Source organism: Peromyscus eremicus, chromosome 8a (assembly GCF_949786415.1).
Source record: "Peromyscus eremicus chromosome 8a, PerEre_H2_v1, whole genome shotgun sequence".
Taxonomy (NCBI): domain Eukaryota; kingdom Metazoa; phylum Chordata; class Mammalia; order Rodentia; family Cricetidae; genus Peromyscus; species Peromyscus eremicus.
In genome coordinates, this window is record NC_081423.1 from 92,845,705 (window position 1) to 92,858,938 (window position 13,234).

The 13,234-nt window shown below is 37.9% G+C and overlaps 1 protein-coding gene across 2 annotated transcripts in view; it reads left to right on the top strand.

Moving 5' to 3' along the window:
- The first annotated feature begins 1,325 nt into the window (after positions 1-1,325).
- The window catches only part of Kcnj16 (potassium inwardly rectifying channel subfamily J member 16), a 56,300-nt gene continuing 44,391 nt past the window's right edge, over positions 1,326-13,234 (top strand). For both annotated transcript variants that reach the window (XM_059269798.1, XM_059269797.1), the window contains exon 1: positions 1,326-1,748. The gene's annotated coding sequence lies outside the window, so the exon portion shown is untranslated. The remainder of the gene's footprint in view (positions 1,749-13,234) is intronic.

Here is a 13,234-nt window from a genome sequence, read left to right on the forward strand (position 1 = left end):
AAGTTGAGAATAAGATAAAAGGTGCACTCTACCCGGGGAGGAGCATCCAAGGCTGCTTTCTGACATTCACATGCATGTACGCACACATGTGTTTATGCCACAAGAACATGCATATATGCAGGTGTACATATGGACACAAACTCAAAGTTTGAGGCAGAATATAAAGGAAAGTCAGCTATTAACCACTGTAAATGACAATACACACTAGACACTGAAGCCAGACTGATTTCATCCACCTCACAATGAAAGTTGTTGCATCAGTTATTACAGAAATGAAGGCACATGGGCACTTAATCTAGTTTTCAAATTTCTTCACAGAGAAGGTAAGCTTTGGGCCCACTGTTTGCCTGACATTGATGGGTGACTGAGAAGTTAGGCCTCCCAGAAGATTCAGATTTTTCTGCAGGTATTGTGTTACAGTTTGCCAAGCATGTGTTTACATTAGAATGTCAAGACCTCAAGTTCACTAGCAGTCTGGCACAATGTTTGTCTACCAGAGGGAGGTGTTGCTGCAGCTCTTGCTCATGGCCACCATCTCTCTCCCTTTTATAAATGAGGAAACGGAGATACAAAAAGAAGTGAAGCATCAGAAATCTCTCACAACTGCTGACAACAGCCACATTCAAGCACAATCTTATTTCCCCAAGCTTTGAAGCCTTTGAAAACAGAATTCAAAACCAAACAGGCTGCAAACAGTAACCAGGACCTAGAAAAAGCCTCTCCAATTTGGAGTGTGAACCAAGCTATAGGGGTCTTTTTCTCCCTCTACCTCTCCTTGCTCTTTGGAGCAAAATAAAACACATTTCTAGTTAGAAAAATATCCCATTGAGTTTTCCTAAAAACAGCTCCCCTGGGGGTGGAGAGAGAGAGCATCAAGAGTTTGAGAACGATTGCTTTAGTTCCTCATGGCTGCCTTTAACATTCCTCTAGCATTTTAACCCAGCTGTTCCCTTTTCAGGCTCTGCTCTGTCTTTGGGGAGCCACACTGACTACATGAGGACTCGAACATTTTACTTACCCTCTAGGATACACTTCCAGGTCCAGTAACTGACTATCAGGACCTGGACTATAGCCTGAACTTTATTTATTTACCTCACTGTTAGGGCATGACTCCTGGGCTTGTGCGAAAGAGTAGTCCCCAGACCCGATCCACTGTCTTCCACCTTATCAGGGCTAATCTACTGTGCTGCCCATGATGAATTATCTTTAATTGCATTTTGCGTAGAGGAATGAATGCTTGGGTATCTCCAGTTGTCTTTCCTCACTGCTCATTGGCGTGCAATCCCAGCCTTCACCTGCTAAGAGAAAGACAGTTAGTTCTGCTGAAAAGAGTTTCATTGCAAGGCACTGTTCAAAGTCTTGGAGAGACAGGAGCAGCCCTGTTGGTAAACATCAGTCATTTACTGCCATAATTGAGTATATTCTGGTGCGGGAGCTCTTCTTCCTCCTCTGCATCCCCGTCTAAAGGAAAATCTGTCAGGGTATACTTGAGTGACCTTCAGAGGAACAGGACCAGTGAAGTCATTGCTGTCTCAGCTGACCGGTTATCGCCTGCTTTATTAAGATGCCAGGGGCTGCTGATGTAGATTCCAGGGTGGAACCAGAGGAGCAAACCAGTGTCAATGGTTAACCTGGGTTCTTGATATCTGAGGCTTTTCTTTCCTTTATTATTAACTAAAGAACATTCTTAACCACTGCAAGCAGAAAGCAACCAGCTCATACCTCTCTATGGAAGTGTGTGAATGAAGGTAAGCATTGCTTCATACTTTGTTATTACATACTCTTTTGCTATGCTGAAAGTTTATACTTGCTGGTCCTTTTGTGTGGGGATTGTCAAGGTTCCATGGCCATCAATGCAAATGTCCATGTTGAATGAAATGCACTTAAAATGATTTAGTAGTAGTGTGTCATATTCCTGAACTTCTTTTGAGGTTTTGGGTAAAAGCAGGCTCACATGGGTGTTTTTAGAGTCTGTGAAACAGATGTCATCTATCATTATACAGGTTAGATATCTTAAAGTCAGTATATCACATTTATCCCATCTGGTGAATTCTCAGATTTCTTTCAATATCAGATTATTGGAACCCAGATGTATATACGTAGATTTATCAGCATGTATGCATAAAAACTGTATTTTATATCCCCTCAAAGCTTCCAAAAACTTACTTTTTTCTTTAAGTATATGTAAAGATACAAGAGGAAATAAAACATCAGTTTCTCTAGACTTGTTTTAACATGAATTCAATACCAGGAACTTTCTCCTTTATTCTGTTAAAGCAGCAGTTCTCAACCAGTGGGTCGTGATCTCTTTGGGGTCAGATATCAGATATCCTGCATATCAGATATTTATATTACTTCTCATAACAGTAGCAAAATTATAGTTATGAAGTAGCAATGAAATAATTTTATGATTGGGGTCAACACAACATGAGGAACTGTGCTAAAGTGTTGCAGCTTTAGGAAGTTTAAGAACCACTGCTTAAAGATTTTTTTTTTTTAACCTGGTCAGACTTTTATTTTTACAGATAAGAGGCCAAAGGTTTCGGCTCTTCAGTATTTCCAGTAGCAGTTCACACTATACTACACCCTAGTCTAAAAAGAAAAAAACAAAAACAAAAACTCCTTTTTGGATCATGCAAAGCCCTTGGGCCAAATGTATAAAAGCCTTGTGGGACAGGGCCAGCAGGAGACAGTGCTGATCTGTAAGGTCTGTGTCCAGAGAAGTGCCTGTTTCAGGACACTGAAATAAAGGAAGACCAGACACACTGGCATCCATGGCTCCCTCACGCCTGTACAAAGTAAACAGATGAAACCATTATCATAAACTAAACAGACCAAGGCTAAAACAAGGAATTATTCCTGGGGCCAATTTTTTGTCTATGAAAATCTTAAAAATTTTGTTTTTCAAAATTCATTCAGAAAATTGTGGATTTAATATCTATCCTCTGGCTTCCAGGAGTTCAGACTTATAAAACTGAATTGCTGTTCGCAGGTTTATGTGGTCAACACAAACTTTCCTCTAAAGTAGATGACATTTGCTGAGTGGATTCTATCCCTGTGGAGTTGAATGTCTAGGAGAGTGGGTTTAGAAGAGAGGGCTATAGTATGACTTTTTAATATTACCCTTCACCACTCAGTGAAAGCCAGGGCCTTAAAAATAAAAGAATAAATTTATATGCTCTTAATGGCTACTATGGAAAATGCAAACCAAGCATTCTCTGTGTACAATTTTAACCAAAAATAAATAAATAAATAAAGAAAGAAAGAAAGAAAGAAAGAAAGAAAGAAGAAAAACATAACATGAGGTATTTGAATCACAGCTGATTTTAGAACACATGTAATGATGTTCTGAAATTAAGCCAAAAATGAAGGCTAAAAATTAACAAAGCTTAATGTTCAATTCAAATTAGGAGAGAACAGTTGGGGAGTTGGGAGGCTGGAGAGAATCTGGAGAAAGAAAGACAAGAGGAGAGGGAGAGAGGGAAAGAAGGAGGGAGGAAGGGCGGGAAAGACAGAGAGAGAGAGAGAGAGAGAGAGAGAGAGAGAGAGAGAGAGAGAGACTTGAGAAGTTTCTGACGGATATCATCTTACATAAATTTAACTTTAGAACAGGAGAATTGTGATAAATCCAAAACTTCAGTCTTATACAAAATGCTGGGGATGGTGTGCAAGCCTTAGCCTCAGCAGTCAGAGCTCTGTGAGTTCAAAGCCAGCCCAGTCTATAAAGCCAGTTCCAGGCAAACCAGGACTATATAGAGAAACCCTGTTTCAAAAAGCAAGCAAATAAACAAGCAAACAAAAACAAACCAGAACAAAATTTGACATTTGAAACCATAAAATCAGAATGAAAGGAACACTCAATGTGCTATTTAATGCATTATTTTTTAATTAATTAATTTTATTTTATATGTATGGATGCTTTCCTTCAATTAAAATACATAAATATTTAAAAAATAAATAAAAATATGTCTCCGCATACCTGCTGAGTTCAGAAGATGTTAGATCCCTGGAATTGAAGTTAATGATATTTATTAGCCACCTTTGTTATGGAATAATCCTTTTGACTGTGAAGATTTGTCACTTGGATTGGTTTAATAAAGGACTAAAAGTCCAATAGCTAGCCAGGTAAAGGTTAGGTGGGACTTGTGGACAAAGAGAGCACAGGGAAGGAGGGCAGAGTTGCCAGGGAGATGCAGAGGAAGCAGGAGATGAACATGCCATGCTGAAAAAAGGTACCAGCACACAGCAGAGCATAAATAAGAAAGATGGTTTAATCTAAGTTGTAAAAGCTAGTTAGTAACATGCCTAAGCTATCAGCCAAATATTTATAATTAATAATAAGTCCCTATGTGGTTATTTTGGGAGTGGGCTGGCATCTTGAGGGTGCTGGGAACCAAACCTAGTCCTCTTCAAGAGTAACAAATACTCTTCACTGATGAGCTGCCTCTCCAGCACCATTGATGTAGTCTTTTAGTTAGTACATTGACTCAGGAGAGTTTTCAAGGACACTGAGACAAAATGTTTCTTGCAAATATGTATATGTGTTAATGGTGAGGACTTCAATATAAATTAAGATAAAATTAGGAATTGGCAAAATGTTAGCTTCGGAATAAGTGATAGGTGCATAAAGGTCATCTAAAGTAAATATTTGATAGTCAAATAATCTGTTTAATTTCTTGATTCAGTTTGTAAAACTTGCCATTTAAACATTGTTGATATTTTGTCAAACATGAAATTTACATTTGAGTATCCCATATTGATTCCTAGTGCTAGGAAAGGTGGCCACAAACCTATTTTTAAAAATTTGGTGGACCGTTTGGTTATTTCATGCACCATATGGACCATAAATATGTTCAGGGAAAGGCAAGAATGAAGCTCTTGGGGTGATTACTGTGTTCTGGATGTTGAAGGCCTCTATTTACATACTTCTTGGAAACGACTTGTTCTGTTATAACTGTCTTATGAATGAAGCTTCGGTTTTCTATTCTCAGGATGTATAGTCTTGGAACAGTTGCACAGCTTGTCTGGGTCTAAGATGCAAACTCAGTCTTGACTGAATTTTAATGTGCATTTGCTCCCTGGCCCCTTCCAATACCTCCCTTTTCTGGTTCATTGGCCCCAAGAGGAACTGTGTTCACTAAGGAGAACAAGGAAGGTTTCTACCAAGATCTCTGACATTGGTTGCTGTATTCTCTGATGTGGCTGGGAATTCAAGTGGACTGCCAATATCACCTCTTTCTCTTTTTCTCTGAACTTATCAGTGACTTTCCTCCCTTGGATATGGGATTCAACCAATTGATCAAGTGTCTACCACTTAGGAAGCTTTATCAATGCACATGCCTAAGGCCTTAGCTTTCAAGACTTCTCCCTATTTCCTTCCATTACATTGTTACCACACATTCATTTTTAACTCCTAAATTGATTCTCTAATAATAAAACATTATATATTTCCCCATTAGTATTATGTTGTAAGTGAAAAGGGGATTATTTTTACTTATTCTTTGAGAATTTCATACACAGATGGGATATAATTTGAGCTCATTTGATCCTACTACCACATCCTCTAAGGAGAGTAATATCTACATTATGCTTGTGAAGAAAGAAACTGTCAAATTCTAGGATTTTTCAAAATCTACCATACTCTTAAGTTCTTATCCCATATCAGCTTCAAAATTGACACAATGGGTTAGTTATGTAATCATTTCCCTGATTTGGTTGGTACAGTACTTAACAGTACATTTTTTTCCATCAATTTATTTTGCATTTTGATCTTCTGAGCAGTCTCAAGTCTCAAAATCTGAGTGTTGAGTAGGACACTGTCTAATAAAATGAAGCCATTGGCTTAAGAAATGTAAATAAAGGATAAGTATGTGTGATATAATAATAATTCCATATATTCAACAAATATTTGTTACTTACCTACTCTGTGATAGATGTTGAACAAATATAACAACATATTAGCAAATAGAGGCAGAAGATCCTCAACTTGCTGATTCTCAAATTTTAGTATAACTTGTGAGAGTCTGTCTGTGAGTAAAATATGTAGGTTAAATCAATAGCACATTGAATGGTGATAAGTAGTATGGAAGAAAACAGAATACGAGATGGGATCATATGGAAAGGACAGAGAAGTGAGGATAATGTATTCATCCTCTACTGATGTATAACAGATGATTTTGAAACTTAGTGGTTAAGAGGAGCAAACATTATCCATCTCATAATATTTGTGAGTCAGATGATTAGATTCTGCAGATCTTCTGGGTTGTGCTCAATGTGTCTTACACATTGTAGTCAATTGTTTACAGGAGCATTATTTATTTCCATTCTCACTAGAGATGACCTTTCTTTCAAGATTAATAATCATCTGGAATTTAACAGGCTTCTTCATGGGCAAGTGGATGGGTAGACTACCTCTATTATCTACTTTTTGGCTAGAGCATTCCTTCAGTTTCTTACAAAATGGGCTTCCCTGCAAGCTGGCTCACAACACAGCAATGAGTTTCAATTGTGACAAGCGAGTAAAACGTTACAATAGGAACCAGAGTTCCTTTTCCTTGTCATCATGAAAATGACAACCCCTAATTTTGGCCATATTCTATTAATTAAAATGAGTAATAGGGTACTCAAGAGATGTATCAGTAGTTAATAGCATTTGTTGCTTGTGCAGAAGACCTGGGTGCATTTCCCAGCACCCATATGGTTGCTCACAACCATTTGTAACTGTGCTAGGGGATCTGCCATCCTCTTCTGATTTGTGAACAGGAATTAGGCACACACATGTGGTGTACATACAAATATGCTGGAAAAACATTCAGACTCATAAAATAAATAAATAGAAATGCATTAACATAAGTCACTTAATCCAGGTTACATTGAATGGCAAGTTATTAAATATGAGCTTGAATGTTAGGAGGTAGGACTCATCTTTAAAGCTTAATACTTCAGGTTGGAATTTGCAGATAGGTTTGCCAAGGAAGGCCTCAGTGAAAGGTGATATCTAAGTGAAGACCTGGAGGTGGCAAAAAGTCATCAATGTCAGTTCTGGTCCATGGAAAATCCCCAAGGCAAAGGATCGATATCATGCTCAAGAAACAGGAAGGAGGTGGACAGAGCAAAAGCAAAACTGGAGGAGTGCAAATGTGGTGTGTAGATTCTCTAAGCCAGATGTGTCAGAGCAAGCTTTTGAGATGGTAGGAAAAAAAATAGCAAAGTGTCTTTAAGTAGGTAGAAGGATAATGAGAGGCTCATGGATGATAGGCAAATTATGTGGATGAGCAAAATGCAGCAATAAGAACAGGCAGAATTAGTATAATCATTACAAGAGCTGAAGACATAACTCTTCTAGCTTGCCCAATGCAATAAGCCAATGGCATCATAGCACCAAGACTGTGCTGAAATTAAGGGTGCAGTTATCACAAAGACATGAGAACAAACACACATCTAAATCAGCACAGAAGCCAGGCTCTCTCTGGCTTGTCTCAGATGTTGATAACACAAGATACCACCAAGTGAGCATAGATTTAAGGGCCACTAGGCAGAATTAGAAGACATTCTTCCAATACCCTCCTGCTGATACATGTTGTGTTCTCATGGGGGTGATCCAAGACCAGTCAGCACATCTATTAGCTTCAGCACCTCCAAACTGTCTCTGTTGGAAACCATGATAATGATTTTTTAAAGAAGTCCTTTTGGGATTTCTATCAAAGTTAAAATAAACTGGTAGGTGGTTTGGGCTAAAGTTCTTAAAACCAACAGTCCAGCTTTATGGGAAAGATGGTTTACTCTTTGAAATGCTTTTCATGGAATCTCCCCCATCAAGGAGAGTCCCATCTTGCCTTCAGAGCTGGCCATTCTTTGCAGACTCTTTTTATCATCACCCTTCAGATTAATTTAACAGCACCCAACAAATGGGAAGATGGCAGCATTCCATGCAACTGCTTTCAAGTGAAAGGAAAAGGTGAAATCAATTTTTCCTCTACTCGTTCCAGGGTTTCACTATTCCAAAATCAAGGATTCTATACAAAATATACATAACACTCAGTAGAAGCATTCATTAGTAAATACAACTTCTCCAAGTACCTTTGTTCCATATAAGGTGTCCTAACAATAAACCTAAAACTGTCTGTAGGTACAGAGGGATAGTGGCGAAGAAACACTATCTATGAAATACCCTCAAATTAGATTTCCCAGAAGTCCTCACCAAGATAACTTTAACCTTAACATGTTGCAGAAATATGATCTTAATTCCAAATTTTAAACTCTCCTTAAGTCCCATTTCAAATTAGAACCATGTTCCCATGACATCAATTCTCAATGAGTCCCATTTTTCTAGTATATGATACTAAAAATAACTAAGATCTAGTTTCTACCCTGAATGGAGCAGAGCAGAGGAAGGTTAATTTGTCAATAGTTAAGGGGAAGACAATGTTCGAGCACTGTGGTGACATGTCAACCTACTACACTTTCTACAGGAAAGGAGGGTGAGCATCTCAGTTTGTGTCTTGCTGTGCTGTCCAGAGTGTATTCTTGTAACTCTAAACACTTTGAAATACCAACAAGTTCTTCTCTGAACTCCAAGATTCTCCACCATCAGGAGATCACTCTGATAATTCCCTTACCATTACTGCCCCTCTCCTCTCAGTCATAGCTTACTAAATGGGGTTCCCTAGCAAACGAAAGCAATAGGGAGTATAGAAAGATGATAAGCAGGAGGAGGAGAAGGAGAGGAAGAAGAAGAAAAAGGGCAAGGAGAAGAGAAAGAAGAGGAAGAAGAGGAGGAGAGTGGTAGTGGAGGTGAGATTTTAAGGAATTAGTTCACGGGATTATGGGGAACAGCAATCCTGATATCTGCTGAGCAGACTGGGAGTTCTAATAAGTGGTGATTAATAGAATCAGACAGGAAACTTATAAAGTTTCCAAATTTGAATCTGAGGAAAAATTGGCTGGTGCTTCCTCAGGAAGGCCGTCTCCCCCATTCTTGGAGACTTCAAGTGATCTGATGATCTCATATTTTGGAGGGTAGTATGTTCACTCAAAGTCCACTAATTATAAATATTCAAAACACAATTTAACTTACAGCTTCATAATAATGTCTAGATTGTTCTTTAATCAAACTGGGCACATTGCCTGGATGAGTTGACATGTGGATTAGCCATGATGGTAACTTGGGCATTTTCTTCTTAAGACATTTTGCAATCTGGTTAGGAAATAAAATGCATTTTTAATCTTCAGATTCTGTTAAGAAAATTGAAATCCATAGTCTATTAATTGCATATGTTTGAAATTGCATGCCATGGATGTGCCTATAAATAATATTAGCATGTAGACTCATCCATAACTCATTTAAAACACCATTTCCGGTGCTATAGCTTTTAATAATGTAACTTAATCATGAGAAAGTGGTTTGTTTCTCTTCTGCGAGCTGAAGGACAAGTTAATGTAAAAGACACTCATGGTCCTGCCCTAACTGCCATTACTCTCTTCTGCACCTTCATGTACTGTATTATTCATGCAGATGAGTTCTGCCTCTGAAGAGTTGCCCTCACAGTGGTAGGAGACTATAAAGGGCTATGAGCATTGTAGGGTACAGACAATATGCTGTTCATTTATTACAACATTTGGATTTGAAGTAAGGAAAATAGCTAAGGTAAGTGATAATCCATTGAAACAATTAGTTTGGAGATATATATATATATATATATATATATATATATATATATATATATATATATATATATATATATATGTATATAATTTCAACACTGTCATGCACTGAAAAAAATTCTAAGACTGGAATATTTTGAGTCTTCCGTGTTATATTCTGATAATCCCTAGAATTTGGAGTTTAATAAGACTAATTTATTCAGTTTGCTTCCTCCATATGAAGTCATGTTTTTTTAATGGAAAAGTTTGAGAAGCATCGATAGAAGGTATAGTTTGTGTGTGTGTGTGTGTGTGTGTGTGTGTGTGTTGTTTGTGTGAGAAGGATATTGGATGTCTTGCATTATCAACTCCTTATCTTATTCCCTTGAGACAGTGTGTGACTAACTTGGATATAAGCAGGCAGTCAGCAAGCCTCAGGGATCCTCCTGTTTCTGCTCCTACCCCTCAGTGCTAGGATTTAAGATCTTTGAGCAGTCATGCTAAGCTTTTCACATGGCTACTATTAGTCCAAACTCAGGTCCCTGTGTTATGTACCCATCTTTCAAATGTAGGATGGATTTTATGGGGCAAAGTTCTTAAGCTCTATTAGTAATTAACTAACTGGTTCTGCCCATGAAAAATATCCATTCATCCGAGACTTTGGCCAGTCTTTTCACAAATGTATTTGATCTCATCTATGAGATTGGCCCAAGCAATGAGCACTTTAGGATATTCTGTCTCTACTTTGGGAAAATAATCCAAAATAACTTTATAAAATAAGGTCTGTGATTCAGAGCTCCTATCAATGAGGACGGGACAGTGAGTTTGCTGTAGAGGAACATAGTAGTTCTCACTGACTAACAGTGAAAAGACAGTTAGCCATTTCTGGGAAGCTAATTAGGTAGGGAATTTAACTTTCACCTCTCTTGCATTGTATTTTGAATTGTGTTTACAGGTGACACCCTGAAATCCTTCTTGAATTTGTAACTGGAATTTTAGAAAGTGCCAGAAAATAACAGATTATTCGTGATGTACCAGGATTATCTCATCAGAAGATCTACTCTGAATGTTTAGCCCAACTTTTGTTTGGGTCAGAGTTGAGTCAACTTGTGGGTGGGTGCAAGGAAAAAACGGTGGCTAATTGGCACAAATAATCTAAGATTTATAAGTTACTCACTTTTAAATTTAGGCTTTCTGGCAATAGAAGATTGTTTTATTTCCTCATGACTGAAATTTTATTAGTAATGATATTGAGATGGAGATAAGATTGCATAATTTGTACTAAGGTTTTACCCGATAAAGAAGTATTCAGAGCAACAAATGAGAGTGTAGGAAATATCGTGGACAGGACACACAGACCCAACAAAAACCAGACAGAATCAAAATGCAGTGTGCCTTACACTTATGAAAATGAACAGCGCTGGGCCTTGGGACACTGTTTCTATATTTTGAGTTGCTGTAGCAGAGTATGTTTAAAGCTTCTCCTGCACAGATGTGTCAACTCATACTTGTTCTTTGTAAATGTAAATAGTGGGTACTGCTTCTTGAATTGTGCATAGAATTTGGCTGTCATCCACTGGGTCAGCTTGGAAAACAGAAACAGGAACACAGAATGAACAGAGCTGGAAGGCTAGGAGTAGCATAACATTGTGTCCTAGGAATAGTGTTGTTCAATTGCAATGCCTTGAATGTGTGAGTCTATATAAAATGAACGTCTATTTAATGTATGAAGTACTGCCATGATAATGGCTATATAGTGAGTGCAATTTTGTGGACCTGGCTGTTTACACACCAAAATAACTATTCAGAAAGCATTTTGCTTCTCCATAGGCAAAATGCTGTCTTTTGCATGTTGTTTTCCTCAGTTAAACAAATATCACTTTCTTTTCTTCTAAGCAGGTGTACAATGACTCATGCTGTTGAATACTGGAGGGATAAAGATTACACTTTCAGTTCCTAGCCTATGGTAAAGCCAAAAAATTGGTAAATGAAGACACTTTCAGAAAAAATAACACAGTGCCTGGGAAGTTAGGATTCCTTGAAGGTGTAAATTTTGCATTACAACTTGGGAAAAGGGTTATCTGGCTGATTTTGAAGAGCCTACCAGGTATGGGAAATGTGAGGCATTCAGCGTGGTTGAGTGTTGGTTCTTGGTGTGAGGTCAGAAGCAGGGTTTGTGATATACACATAGTTTTGCAATCATGTTGGCTTTTACATGTGGACACACAGCCTAGGTGAAGCTGTTGCTTCTATCTGACACTAAAACCTGATGCTATAGGGCAAGCATTTGGAAGGACCAATGGATATGGAGGGTAAGAAGGCAGTGGATAAAGGTTAATGATGATCTGCTGACATCATCGAGCTACATTGTTCTCTCATGGCTTTGAAGACTCCAACTTGATGAAGATGTTCATCAGAAAGAGCTGGAGCCACAGCAGTTGGGGGCGAATGGCAGGATATATTGACAGACAGCCAGAGTGTACTTCAGTGAAGCAGTTATGACCTGCATAACTGTCACAGCCTCATGTCCTATGGTGACCTTTGGATGCCGGAAGAATGTAGCTATTGGTTCTCTTCTACACTGCATATGAGATGTGGTATATTTCCTATAGCCTGGGCTAACTGGGAACCTAACTGTGATGTGTGCAGGAAAAAGGAATTCTAAACTTCTAGCACCAAACTTTGCACATGCCCAAATTCAGAACAAAAAAAATCAAATGCATGATGCATAGTTTCTGCCACCAAATAGTTGACTGAATGGTAGCAGTGTCACCCTGCTCTTGACTACAAGCGAGATTAATGCAAACTAACAAGATTTGAAGCTATTACATTTCTAATGAGTTTCAGAGAGCCATCTTGACTGTCTGCTTTTAAATTATTTCCACTTTAAAAGATGAAATGGGGAATGGATCTATCCTAGATAATTTAATGAGCTTGGGTTCTGTAAGATTGCCTCGTCTCTTGTCAAGTCAGTTGGTGGAGTCATGGTACTGAATGGATAACAACTGAACAGCTCCATTGACCACAACACTTTGCTTTATGCAAATATGCCCACTTTTTAAAGCCACCATATACTTTGCCACCATGTTTATAAATTTTATATCTATTTTAAGCAATGAAAGCAACAAAGAATACTGAAAACATTATCAGAATCCCTTAACCATTAATAATTGAAACAAAAAGACAAGGGATAGGAAATACATTCTCAAAATATGCTGTCAAATCCACATAATGCAAAAGAGTTGCTAGTATGCCATCTACAGATTGTCTTTCCTATTTCTGTCTCATTTTATTCACTTGAGTCTGGTTAACCTTTTTATTTAACCTTCATCCCAGTTTCTTTCATGCCAGTGCTATCTAGTTGGAAAGATTTTGTATATTTCAAGATTTCATATTTCCTGAATTTATAAAGATAGTGTCCAAATAAATGAAGTAATTTACTTGATTATTTTATTTCTGTATCCCAAATGTTCTGTTGCTTACTCATAAAAAGGCTATATGTCTGAAGCTCGCATTAACAATTACAGACTTTGTGGAGATGGTATGAAACCATCACCTACAAACAACCAAGGAACACCTATCAATTCATAAC